Genomic DNA, 14,171 nt, shown 5'->3' with positions numbered 1-14,171 from the left:
TGCAAATCATCCGTTTGCTTAGGGTGGTTTGAATATCATCAAATGTTTATCTTCACTTTTATAATGTGATTTACTGACTTTTCAGCTAATCGATACCCGAAGCTGCATTCTTTTGTGAACTTTCTGTGCTGCACATTCAGACAATGATTAATTGCCTAATGTTAACCATAAGATAAGAAAAAAATTAAAAAGAAAATGAATGACGTATTCACTTGTGTTACAAAATTGGTTATAAACTAGTTCTCGGCATGAGCTGTGGTTTACTTTCAAACTTAAATAACTTGTCTATGTAACCTTATCTTTCGGGCACTTCCTGCAAATTTCATATATTATGCAATCAGGCCCATAAATATAAGTAGAAGTTAACTTGAGTGGCTACAACAGAGTTAACCACACACATGTAGTTAAAGCTTTATCACCATTTCTGTCATAAACCTCTCCCTTTTCTTTAAGAGATTTACCAGGCTATCATAAAAATGGCTGTATCTTTGCAAAACATGAGCCCTAAGAAGTGACCTGCCTCCTTAAACATACTGAACTTGAGCTAAAAATCCCATACAGTAGGACATAACGTGCTGCTACATGCCAGGATGGCCAGTGTGTTTGTACGTTGCATGTCACAAGGTTGAGGTGGCACTGCCATTAATTATTCCCTCTGTAAATTTGTAAATTCCTTAAAAATTAACACAGTATAACTCCAATGATGACGTATTACCAGAGGCATACAATTAAATACTTTAAACCAATTCACCAAATAAACAAGGAAATGTGTGAAACAGAATGCTTTACAGGAAAAAAAGGGGGGGGAGATTGTACATAATCAAATGTCCGTAATAAGAGGAAATAGAGATTTTCCAGGGATATAAATTGGGCAGGAACATTGAAAGATCAGCTCCCCTAAACTGACTTAGTAAAAGGCTGTAGAGCAAGCACTATACTGATGATTCTGCTGATTTCCAGGAGCTGCCACCAGTAGCATTATATCTTACAGCTCACTGAGAAACTAAACTCAGTCATTGCAATTTTCCAATATTTTTTAAAATGGGTATACACAAGGCCTTTCTTTCTGTGAATGACTTCCCTCCAGAAATATGAGATTATTTTTAATTATCTCTTATTTTCTATGTTTCTGTCATAGAAACCTGAGGGCCCCGTAGTAGAAGATTACTAGACTTTGCCCGGCCGGGCGTGGTTCAGCGGTTGAGCGTCAGCCTAGGATCCAGGAGATCGCAGTTAGATTCCCCGGTCAGGGCACATGCTGGGTTGAGGGCTCATCCCCAGTCGGGGGTGGGGGGTGGTGGGGGGGTGGGGTGTGTGTGTGCAGGAGGCAGCCAATCAATGACTCTCTCATCACTGATGTTTCTATCTCTCTCTCCCTCTTCCTCTCTCTGAAATCAATAAAGATATATTAAAAAAAAAAAATTACTAAACTTGAGTCAAAAAACTGAGTTCAAATTCTTCAGGGCCTTTCTCAGGGATCTTCCTCCCAGGAAGCTTTCCTTGACTAAACTGGCACAGATAACGCTGTATATTCTGGGTTTTCGTAGTATTTTATGCTTAACCTTTAACAATACTCTTAGTCGCCTTTGAATCCTCACAGCATTGTTCATGTCACTGAGTAGGCTCTTGGTAAATGCTTATTGAATAATGGGTTTTCATTTCTTCTAAAACTGAAAGGAACCTACTAGAATAGATGAATTCTTTGGTTCTTATCAGACGAGTAAATTCCATGAGTGCCAGCTTCTCTCCCTGGTAGTAAACATTTGTGAGCGTAGGATACTTTGTGCATAGAACTACCAGTGCTTAAGGATATGTGCGTTACCTGCCGTTAGTCAGCTCCAGCTCCTGGCAACTCTATGAGGATGTCCACAGTGTCCCGTCCTCAACAGCGCAGCCCAGCTCTTGTACCCACGTCTATGGCTTCTGTATTGGAGTCAATTCATCTCATATTTGGTCTTCCTCCTTTCCTGCTGCCTTCTATTTTTCCCATCATTGTGTTTCCCAAAGAACCCTGCCCTCTCATGAAGTACCCAGGGTATAACAGCTTCAGTCTTGTTGGGGTTTTTTTGTTGTTGTTTTTTCTTGATCTTGTCGCTTTTGCCTTCAGCAATGTTCCAGGCTTAGTTTGCTCTAGGACCCACTGGTTCATCCTTCTGGTGGTCCAGGGTATCCACGGAACTCTCCCCCAACTCCATTTTTCAAATGGATCATTTTTTTCCCTATCAGCCTTCTTCACGGTTCAGCGCTCTCATCTGCACTTAGTCGTTGGGAACACAAGGGTGTGGGTGATCTTAACCTTGGTCTCTAATGACACATCTTTGCTCTTGATGATCTTTCCTAATTCTCCAGTCGCTGCCCTTCTGAGTCTCAGCCTTCTCTTGGCTTCTTGGCTGTGTCTCAATTTGAACTGATGACTGAACCGAGGTAAGTAGTTAACATAGTATCCACTGTGTTAAAGTTGCGCATTTCTGTAGCCATTCTTGTCCTCTTGATGTTCAAATACACTCCTGCTTTGACACTTTCTTCTTTCACTTTCATCAGAAATAATTTCAAATCATTTCTACTTTCCACTAGTAAGATGTATCATCTGCATATGTTGTTATTGATATTTCTTCCATCAATTTGCCTATAAGAAACCATTGTCTCTCTCAATTCTGTCCTGACAGTGGCTTCCTGTCTCAGTACAGGTAACACCTCGAGACAATCAAGTGCTGAGGCACGCCCATTTCATTCCGAGCAGCCAGTTTTTCATGATCCACACAGTGAAAGGCTTTACTAAATTACATAAAACATAGACTAATTTTTTTCTGGAATTCTTTGGAACTCTCCAGTACCCAATGAATGTTCACAATTAGACCTCGAGTCCCTTTTCCTTTTCTGAATACCACTTGAACATCCAGTTTCAGAATAGTTATGCTGATGCCCTGGTTGGGTGGCTCAGTTGGTTGGAGCGTTGTCCCATACCCCCAAAATTTGTGGGTTCAATCCCTGGTCAGGGCACATATGAGAGGCAACCAATAGATGTTTCTCTCTTATATCGATGTTTCTCCCTTTCTCTCTCTCTCTCTAAATTCAATAAAAATATATCCTCAGGTGAGAATAAGAAAAAAAAGGCTCGGCCGGCGTCGCTCAGCGGTTGAGCATCAACCTAGGATCCAGGAGATGGCAGTTCGATTCCCGGTCAGGGCCCATGCCCGGGTTGCCGGCTCGATCCCCAGTGAGGGGCGTGCAGGAGGCCATCAGTGACTCTCATCATTGATCTTTCTCTCTCTCTCCCCCTCCCTTCCTCCCTCTGAGATCAATAAAGAAATATTTTTAAAAATATAGTAATGCTGATATCTTAATTACTCTTTGGATTAAATAGCAACCTCGCTTTGTGCCTGCCATCCATACTCCTCCCATTTCTCTTCCCTCCGCAGAGGTAAACTATTAACAGTTTTAGACAATGTATATTTCATATAAGTTATTTACATAAACAGCACCAGTAACATTTATACATTAACCAATGACATTTTTTTTCACTTATCCTGCCTTTACAGATCATTTTATGTTAGTACAGACAGAGCTGCTTTATTCTGTTACAGTTGCTGAATAGTACTCCATGATGTGGATATGCTAGAATTTACTTATTTACTTGATCATTACATTACTTATTGTTGATATTTAGATAGTTCCCAGTTTTTCATTATTACAAATAGCACAGCAATAAACATTTTGGCACATCTATTTATATTTGGGCATGTTTAAGTGATTTTGAGGAATGAATTCCTAAAAGTGGAATTTCAAAGTGTATGAAAAATTTACCTTTTCATAGATGCTCCAGATTGCCCTCTGTACAAATATATATTTTACAAAGTTATATTGTTACTAACGCTATGAGACTTCCAGTTTCCCCACAGCTTCACTGAATCTTTTCATTTTTGTACATCAGTTGAGCAAAAATGGTATTCCATTGCTGTTTTGATTTGCACTTCCCTGATAGCAGTGATGTTGAGAATCTTTTCCTGTTTTTATCAGCCACTTGTATATCTTCTTTTGTGAATTGCCTATGTACCACCATGGCCTAATTTCCTGTTGGGTTCTCTTTGTCTTACAGGCTTTTTAAAAGATCTCTTTTATGATTGTGATTATGTGATGTGGATATTAATCCTTTGTTGCAAATATTTCTCCCAGATAATCACTTACCTGTTTGGTGGGTCAGGGGTGAGGGGTCACTTGTCTTTTAACTTTATGGTCACACTGATTTATGAGACTCTCCATTGTGTTAGACATTCCCCTGGACTGCGTTATATAAATTCTTTATACAGCACATAAAAATCAGATTTGATCAATCCATGGGCCAACTGCTCTCACCAATTTATCCATTAGTAATTTGAATAAATCACTAAGCAGCACGCCAATTCTTGCCTAGAATTCCCTCCTCTTTCTTGCTATCTACTGTTTCTGCAGAATCTAGTGTTTTCTTAAGGGTCAATTTAAGAATCAAAGTCCACAGCGATCTCTGTTCCTTGTGCTCTATCATTTGCATATGATCAAGTCAGCTTGTATTTTATGTGTGCGTATATTGTAACTTCAACCAGATGGGAAGCTACTCCACCGAAAGACCTTGCTATTGCCACACTTCCCAGTGTTTTACACAAAATAGGAATCTAGTAAATATTTGTTGGTTTTTTAAAAATTCTTTTTGATAGGGAAATATTTAATCTTCCCCCTCTCCCCATACACACCCACATGGGCAATTTGCCTGTGTCTTTCTCCAATCATCTTTTTTGTGTAACTTGTCTTTTCATTTGTCATTAGGTCACACCTGCTGATAATGTCTGGGTTTCTAAACCTGAACAATAAAGTTGTGAACAGCGTAAAGGATCTGAGTTCTCAAAATTCTCTGGTGGCTCAAAGAAGAATCTAGCATTTTTCGTATTTGAAAGACATGTCTCTAAAGTTCAACTTGTTCCCTGGTACAGGTCTTAATTTCATGCTCCCTGAGCTCTCTCTTCTCAGACGTAAGCACAGTGCTTGGTGATGTGATGTAACTTGGGCCTCCCGAAGAGGGGCCAGGGCTTTACTGCAGTTTTTGGATTATTTGTTTGTTTTTCAAAGTTGAAAGTCAAAACCTTATCTAAACTACAGTAAAATAAAATTGATATTTCATTGATTGTTCAAGTTGTGCTGATTATTACGTCTGCTTCTACTGTACTTTCCTCAAAACCATTTTTTTAAATTCTAGAATATTACAAAAAGATATAAAAATAGTCAGAATGAACCCTCAGGTAGTCATTACCCAGCTTCCGCCACTATTAAATCAGGGCAATCTGATTGCATGCACACCTTCACCCAGTGCTCACTCAGTGCAAATCTCAAAACAATACATCGTTTTATACTCAAACTTTTCCCTAACACCTTTGAAAGACGTCGCTGAAATAATGTCCTTTCTGAGATTTAGTTCAAAGCTCTGGAGTCTAGAGGTCCTTGGTGTGCGTGTGTATGCTCTTCATGTAAACATACATTTTCATTTAGTACTCTGCATGGCAGAGACTAGCTGGGAAAACAAAGATGAATGCATCATGGAATATAATAAAAATTAATTTCATAAGGGCAGCCATGGTGGCTATACCCAGGGCATCAGGGGCCGTCATGACAGAGAAATGACAGATTCATGAGGCTCAAGAAAGGGATGTATTTTAGCTAAGATGGAATGGCTTTTGTGGGTTTGTGATGGGTTCTTCTTGTTTTCTACAAATACCTTTTTTAAATTGATTTTTTAGAGAGAAGGGAAGGAGAGACACACACATCGATTTGTTGTTCCACTTACTTATGCATTCACTGGTTGATTCTTGTAAGTACCGTGACCGGAGATTGAACCTGCAACCTTGGATTATTGGGACTACACTCTAATCAACTGAGCTACCCAGCCAGGGCTAGGATCTCACCTTTTGAAGTAAATCAAATAGTTTCCAAACTTTGGCTTTTATTCTTTTTTCTCTCTTTATTTCAAAATATTTTCAAACTTACACAAAAAGTAGCAAGAAGAAACAAAGAATTTCCACACACTTTTTAAAAACACAGTTTGCCCTACCATGTTTGGCTCAGTGGTTAGAGTGTCAGCCTGTGGACTGACGTGTCCTGGGTTCGATTTTGACCAGGGGCATGTACTTTGGTTGCAGGCTCGATCATCAGCCCTGGTCGGGGTGCATGTGGGAGGCAACCACTCGATGTGTCTCTCTCACACAGATGTCTCTCTCTCTCTCTCTCCCCGCCTTCCATTCTCTCTGAAAAGCAATGGAAAAAAATATCATAGGGGGAGGATTAGAAAAATTTTAAAAATAAATAAAAACACACAGTTTATTAACATGTATTTTTCATGCATACATGGGAGATATCCAGGGAAAAAATAATTAACTCCTCAAGTGTGGGTCATTTTCATCTATTGTTATGTCCTCAGGGAACCCTCTCAATCTTCTTAGAGTTTTAAAAACATTATTTATTGTTTTCTGCCCCATTTCACAGATCATTTGTTCTGGTAGTCCTGTGCTTGAGTTTTGAGTTCCCCCAGAAGCAAATATTGAAACCTTGTGTGCGAATTTCCATAGGCTAGAGGTCTAGAAGAATTGCTGGGTCTGGGATGGGCGAATCTACCTCTTTCATATTGGATCTTTTTGCATATTGAGGTGGGGGAAGCATGGTTGGCTGAATATTACACACCCCTAAGGGCTCCCTCGGTTCTCCATTTTGGGGACATCTTCTGTCTCCTTGTCCTGTCCCAGCTTGAATCAACAACTTTCTCTATACACTTTTTACCCAGATTCACCAATCACTAACATTTTGCCATGTCTGCTTTCTCTGTCTCTGTCTCTGTCTCTCTCTGTTTCTGTCTCTCTCTCTCTCTACACACACACACACACACACACACTTTTTTTGCCTTGATTAATTCTAGAATTAGTTGCAAACATTGTTACCCTTTTTAAAAAATATATGTTTTTATTAATTTTAGAGAGAGAGGAAGGGAGAGGGAGAGAGATAAAAACATCGATGAGAGAGAAATATCAACATCAACAGGCTGCCTCCTGCATGTCCCCTGTAAGGACCAAGCCCACAGCCCGGGCATGTGCCCTGACAGGGAATCGAACCAGTGACCTCTTGGTGCATGGATTCAAAAATGTAGCATTGTCCATACTCAAATTTTGCTAATTATCCCAATAATGTTCATTACAAACAATGCTGCCATAAATATTTTGGCATGGCTGTCTATCTTTGTACACACTTAAGTGATTTTGAGGAATAAATTACTAAAAGTGAAATTTTAAAGTGTATGAAAATTTTATTTACAGTCCATACTCAGATTTTGCTAATTTACAGCTCATACTTAAATTTTGTTGATTACCCCAAAAATGTTCATTGTGGCAATCCTCCCCCTCCCCCCACCTGGATCAAGCCAAGATTATTTGTTTCTTGAAAAAGAAACAATTGATGAGCCTTTCTTTGTCTTTCATGACATTTATATTTTTGAAGAGTGCAGGCCAGTTGTTTGTAGAAACTTCTTCAATTTGAGTTTGTCTGATCTTTCTTCATGGTTGGATTTAGGTTATGCATTTTCTGTAGGGATACATAATAATGTATCCTCAGTTCCTCACATCAGGAAGGACTCAATGTCATTTTGTCCCATTTATGATGATGCTAACTTTGATCATTTGCATAAGGCAGTATCTGCCAAGTTTTTCCATTGGTAAGTTACCATTTTCCCATTGTAATTAATACCTCACCTGTAGGGAAATACTTTAAGACTATGTAAATATCCTGTTCCCCATTTGAATTTTACTCATATATTTTAGCTTCCATTGATTCTTGCCTGAATCAATTAATACCATGATGGTTATAAAACTATGATTTTTCTAACTCGTTTTTCTTCTACACTTTTAGATGGCATTCTATTAAACTTTTATTCTTAATTTTACCTTTTATGTCTATAATGAATAAAATTGAGTTTACAAAATATCTATTGCCTATTTTGTGTGGGACACTGTGCCATCAAGGATGAGAAGACCCTTAGTGTCCTGCAGAGACACAGGCTTTGTTGGGAGAGACAGACTTAAAACAGATGGTAACCCTTTGGGCTTTCTTTCCTGGGGATCCAAAGCTAGTGGGAAGGAGAAAAAACCAAGAGGGTAATTCTTACTGGGAGATATGGAGTGACCTGGGAGAGAGGTGGGATTTTAGTTGGGCTTGTGATATATGGTATGTGTGGTCAAAGAAAGGCATCATGGTTGGAGGGAACAGCAGGGGCAATTCGGAAATAACAAATAATCCCTATGGATAGAGGCTAAGGTTCCTGCGGGAAGTGGCAGGCACAGTGAGATTTCAGGTTGGAAAGACTGGCTGGAGTCAGACAAAGTTCCAGGTTGAAGAGTGTGGACTCCAAGCTACTTACTGAGAGAAGCAATGAAACATATTTGAGGAGTGGGTTACCTATCGGATAATGCTTAGGGCAGGGACTGTATCTTAATTATTTTTCTATTTCCAAGGCCTGTAACAGTGCTCAGCGCATACATGTTCCTAGGCACCAATGTACCCAGTGACTTAGAATAGTGACTGGTGTGTGTGTGTGTGTGTGTGTGTGTGTGTGTGTGTGTGCACGTGTTGGACATGATGGGGTGGGGGTTGGTAGGGAGGCAGGAGGCCCTTAACTCAGAATGCAGTTCTGTATTGAATTGTTTATAAAAAACATTTTAAGTATCAAGTTCCTAGATCACCTCCCCCGAAACCCCAACTTTATTTTCAATACCCAGTAAACAAGTTTGGGAATTACTTTTTTTTAAAAATATAATATCCTAGTAAGAGTTTATTATAAATTTGTTTCACAGGCCACAAGGAAATAAAAGGAGTATGTACAGGCTTTCAGGAAACAGGCAGGGAGCTGAGGAGGGCCAACATGAGTCTAGGGCCTTGGTGGGTGCATTCCTGGGGGAGGGAGCCCTCGCATTCCTGATGGAGGGGGTCGCATCCCTGGAGGGGGCATGCCCATTGGAGTTCCTAATCCAGGGAGGATCCCTACTGGGGGACCCGTGGGTGGCCTCATACCAGGAGGTGGGCCCATCATGCCTGGAGTGGTTGCCCCTCGGCCCATAGGTGGGGGAGGACCCCCATGGCCGGGTGGGTACTGAGTTGGGGCCCCTGCAATACTGGCTGTGACAGCAGCTGCAACAGTGCCTCTTGCTTGCGGGGTCCCCACCTGTTGTGATGGTCCACCAACCCCACGAACTGGCCCAGCAAGTCCTGCAGGGGCTGGGGCCTGGGGACACCAGCTGGGATTCCTCTGCCAGCAGCCCTGCCGATCCCTGGGCCCCCAGCAGCGCCAGCAAGTGGCACCGGGGCAGCACTCGGGCAATGCCAGTATCTTTGGGAGGAGATCCCTCTACTGTCATGGAGGCCAGGTTCGCCCCTCAAAGCAGCACCAGGCCAAGAACTCTCTTCTCTTCTCTTTCTGCTTGTTTGGAGTTCTTTGGCTTGATCTTCCTGAATTCATCACAACCACATCGGACCAAATTCATATGCTTGGCGAAGGCCTTGAAGGTGCCAATGAAGACAGGTCCGTCCTGCAGGATGCACCTCATCCTGTCGTCGGTGGACTGCAGCATCTCGCTGCTCTTGCCCACAGCCATGGTGGCGGCTCCGATGGCTGACTCCCGCCGGATTCGCCTGCACCAAGGCCTAGCCGCCCTCCAGGAGCCGCTCCCCGCCGCCCTGGGGAGTTACTTCAGAACAACTTTGGGCACCAAGAAGAACAAGGCTCTTAGGGAGAAGATAATGTAGACATCCCATTAGAAACTGTTTCAACCTATATCTTCTCGGTGAATATTTTAGAATTTAGAACAAACAAACAATGCAAACTGCTCTTTATAGATGCATGTAAACTTTATCTGGCTTTAAGAGTCTACCCATTTTGTAAAAACACTGTAAATAACCTAATTCGCTTAATAGAGGAAAACAAAGTAACAAAGTAAAGTGAGATACCCAAAATAACTTTAAGAAAAAAAATCATTGTAGAAGAAGTCTCACTGGTTACTTAGGAATTGAATTAAGCATATTTATGTTTATATTTAAAACATTCCCCAGATTGTCCCTTTCCAACTTCAAATTTTGTAATCTCTCTTCAGCTCATTTACTCTGCAGTGAATCCTGAAAATCTAGCAGCTAGATTAAGAAAGTCTACAAATCTTGGCTGGATAGCTTAGAGGGATGGAGCATTTTCCCGGTATGCTACGGTTGTGGGTTCGATCCCCAGTTAGGGCACATACAAGAATCAACCAACTGGATGCATAAACAAGTGGAACAACAAATTAATGCTTCTCTCTCTCTCCCTTCTTCTCTCTCTAAAAATCAGTAAATAAAAATTAAAATAAATAAATAAAAGAAAGTTTACAAATTTAACCAGCACAGGGTGTTGACAAATAGTGGCTATATTGGCTGGTTTCAAATGGAAAACCATCTGATCATCACCTACAGTTCCAATGAACCTTCAACTGTACAGGTAACATTAATTTGTTTTTATTGAAAACATTTATGATTGGCCCTCTGAATCTGTGGGTTTCTCACTTGTGTATTCAACCAACCAAAGATCAAAAATATCAGGAAAAAAAACCTCTGAAAGTTCCAAAAAGCAAAACTTGAATTTGCCACACGCTGAGCACTGTGCTGAATCCATGCTCCATGAGAATGAAGTAGGCGTATCCTCTTGTAGCCTATATGCAAACACTGTGCCATTTTATAGAAGGGACTTAAGCATCCTCAGATTTGGGTATCCACAGAGGTTCCTGGAACCAATCCCCCGCTGAGGGACAACTGTATTCTGATTGCAAAAGGCAATTGTGGAAAATTGAGAAAATATTGAAAAGTATAAAGCAATATAAAACTACCTATTATATGTCCATCCAGTGATAGCCACCAAAATATATACGTTTTGTATTTTCTTTATTTGTATGTGTTTATAAAACCTTTTTTTTACTTAATATATCATTTGTGTTTATAAACTTTTTTTACTTAATATACCATGAGTATTTTCCCATGTGACTAAATATTTCTTTAATAATATGATTTTTGGTGGAGAAACAGTAGCCATTGCATAGATGTATTATTTAACTATTTTTCTATTGTTGGACACCTGGGTAATTTCCAATTTATAAATACATATTTCCTAGGGGGGAAATTATCTAATGCTTTAAAGGTTATTTACATTTTCAGTCTTCTTTATACTTATTGTCAAATTGTCCTCAAATGTTATACAGGTTTACACAACCCTCGCCAGTGGGATAGACGTTAATGCATGAAGAGCCAGCACTGGTATTAGCACTATTTTTACACATGTCATTTACAAATCAACCTCCAAAAGGGTATTCCCTTGTTCATTTGAGCACTCACTGTGCTTGCGCCACAGCTTAGTACCATTAGTGCTTTTGTGATCATATGAACAGCAAATTACTCATATGATGACACTACTCATTGTGATGCTGGTGATGTGGGCCCCTTAATGTTCTAAAAGACTGTTTGGTGTAATTGCTTCAGTTCAAGATTCTTCTCTTAACCTCTCCTATAATGTTTAGAGTCAGAATTCAAATGCTGTACAGTTTAAGCTACAGTATGCCTGACCTATAACTTGGTCAAGGCATTTATATTCATACCATTTTTGTCTGCTTATTATACCAACAAGGTGGGAAAAAAGTAATCCCAGTTCTCCTGAAAGGTAAAATTATACTTTTTTTTTTGTATATTACTAGAGTTTTAAAAATAAGTAAGATAAATAACAGTACATGTAAGAATAAGTGCACATTGGGAGTTTTATGAGATAGTTCATTAACACATTTAAGTCCAAACTTAAATATAAAATTTAATGTAAGAACTGGAGTAGGTGATAGTAGAAAAACTGATTTTTTTTTTAAGACATCATCTTAATGTATACAAAAAAAGTGTATAATCCTATTTAAATTACTTTCTTTTCCATCACAAAAGCAATAAACAGAGCATCTTTTCTCATGCCTCAATCTTTTGAGTCAAAGTGGTTTGAATTTTGACGGATCTCATTGAAGCTTCTATTATGTTCTTTCCTCAGTGACTTTTTTTTGGATATGTGACATAAAGCAGTTCCCATGAATAAAAATACAAAAAGCTTAAAAACGTGGAATGTTTTAGAGGACAATAATTATATTTTCTGTTTCTACTGATACGGGTTCTAACACTGGGTGGACAAGCAATAAACAGCATAAAAGTCACTTTAAATTTAATTATCTCACCCTAGAGAAGAGTGTCCCCCCTTCTAATTTTTTTTTTTTATTCATTCTTGTGCTTTTCCTGTGGCCTAATATCACTCAGTAAGTTGCCTGTGACAATACAGAAATGGGATATCCCATCAACAGTTTCCAACCCAAGTGAATAACATGTTATCTAGAACGCGCGAGATTCCTTAATTTCAAGTTCTCCCTGACGTTTTGGCCAAACAACTGAACACAGCTATTTCTTGTGCAGTTGTCCTGCGAGCACTGCCCTAGTGCTAGCTCCAGATTTCTCTCATCTCATCATTCAGAAGCTATTTACCCATTTTCCCCCCACTGCCTCCTTCGACCCCCCTCCCCCACCGCGAATGCCTGGTCAGCCCCCACACATTCAGGCGTATTTATTCCCGTAAAGATAGTGACACTTACGGTTATTCTAAGCCTAAATCTGCGTTGCCCAGTGACTAAGGGCTTAAGTATGCGCACTGCTTCTACGCTTACCCTCCTACCTAACTTCACGACTCCACTTTTTTCTTTCTTTCCCTCAGAATTCTCTGTTTTGGCACAGTTAACACACCACAGCCAGACCACTAATTGATTTCTGAAACCTGACATTTGTTTTTTGTGTTCTCCTATCTTCCCTAATGGTACAGCACTACTAAGCAGGAAGGAATGCAAAGAACTAGAAAGTTCAAAGTAATTGAGGATCTGTCCATTCACACTGTCTGGCGTAAGGCCAGTGCAGAACCTGAACATTTGAAAAATATTTATCAAGTTTTAACCCTTTTTGCTAAGTCTATGAGGCAGGTTTGCAGCTGTAGCATTTGTGTGAACAGCAACAGCAAGTCAGCTTGGTTGAACATGTTCTTTGTATGTTCAGAATCACATGGCAAATGTCTCAAAATAGGATTACTTTCCAATTTCCGTACTATTGTACAGTGTAAGCTAGTTATTTTCTGTGAGATTGCAGAGCTGGGCATTTCAGAGAAACCATTACTTAAAAGTGGCAGCCCTATTTCATGAATCCTTATGTCAGAAATGAAATTTCAATAAATGCTACTGTATTTAAGAAAAAGAATCGTAGTTAGCTTTTCTATTGTAAATGTGCTACAAGCCCAACCATAGCTAGGCTCATATCTATTCATTAATAAAAGTGGAAATGTGAAAAAAATAAACAGGACTATAAAAATATCTTATTAAATATTTATCAAATAGCTGGTTTTTTTTTTTGTTTTTGTTTGCATTGGGAAAGCTCTTGTAAATAAAAGCATGTTTTAAAATGGTGTAAAATATAGAAACATTTCCAGTAAAATAACTGGATTTTATTGCAGTGAAAACTTGGGTTGAAATAACAGGCCACTGACATTGGTAAAAAGAAAGACAAATGGATAGGTCTAGATAGGCTTACATGCAAATTAAAATATAAATGGGTACCAAAGTGTATTAATTGTAAGTTTGATTTAAAGTTAAGAAGAATACAGAAGTTCTATTAAGAGTTACCTATATTACACTCAGGTTTGATCATGTCACCACCATTAGATAACTGAAAACCTTTCAAAGATCAATTTTTTAAAAAGTTTTATTAAATCCCATACCAATTAAACAAACTGTTTCTGAGTTATTTAATTACATAATTGGAATCAACATTAGAGAAAATCAGAGGTGAAGGTGAATAATATGGGATTGCCTTCTTAGAAAAGATTTGGCAAAAACACTTAAATACTTTGGTAACATGAACGTAGTCGTCAAGCATTCTCTGAAAGCAGTGATCACAGCTATAACAAAAGGGAATGAAAAGAAAAAAATTTCGCAGCATAATTTTGTTTTCTAATAATAAATACCTCTAATAATGTGGATATTAATTTTTAAAATCTACACACTGAAATGAGATCCATACCTTTGATAGATCTA

The 14,171-nt window shown here is 39.2% G+C and overlaps 1 pseudogene; it reads right to left on the bottom strand.

Annotated features, from left to right (window-relative positions):
• Positions 1 to 8,885: 8,885 nt before the first annotated feature.
• LOC107539855 (small nuclear ribonucleoprotein-associated protein B' pseudogene) lies at positions 8,886 to 9,656 on the bottom strand (annotated as a pseudogene).
• Between the last annotated feature and the right edge of the window lie 4,515 nt (positions 9,657 to 14,171).

The sequence above is a fragment of the Miniopterus natalensis genome, chromosome 2 (genome assembly GCF_054644295.1).
Source record: "Miniopterus natalensis isolate mMinNat1 chromosome 2, mMinNat1.hap1, whole genome shotgun sequence".
Taxonomy (NCBI): domain Eukaryota; kingdom Metazoa; phylum Chordata; class Mammalia; order Chiroptera; family Miniopteridae; genus Miniopterus; species Miniopterus natalensis.
This window is presented reverse-complemented; position numbering and strand designations above follow the sequence as displayed.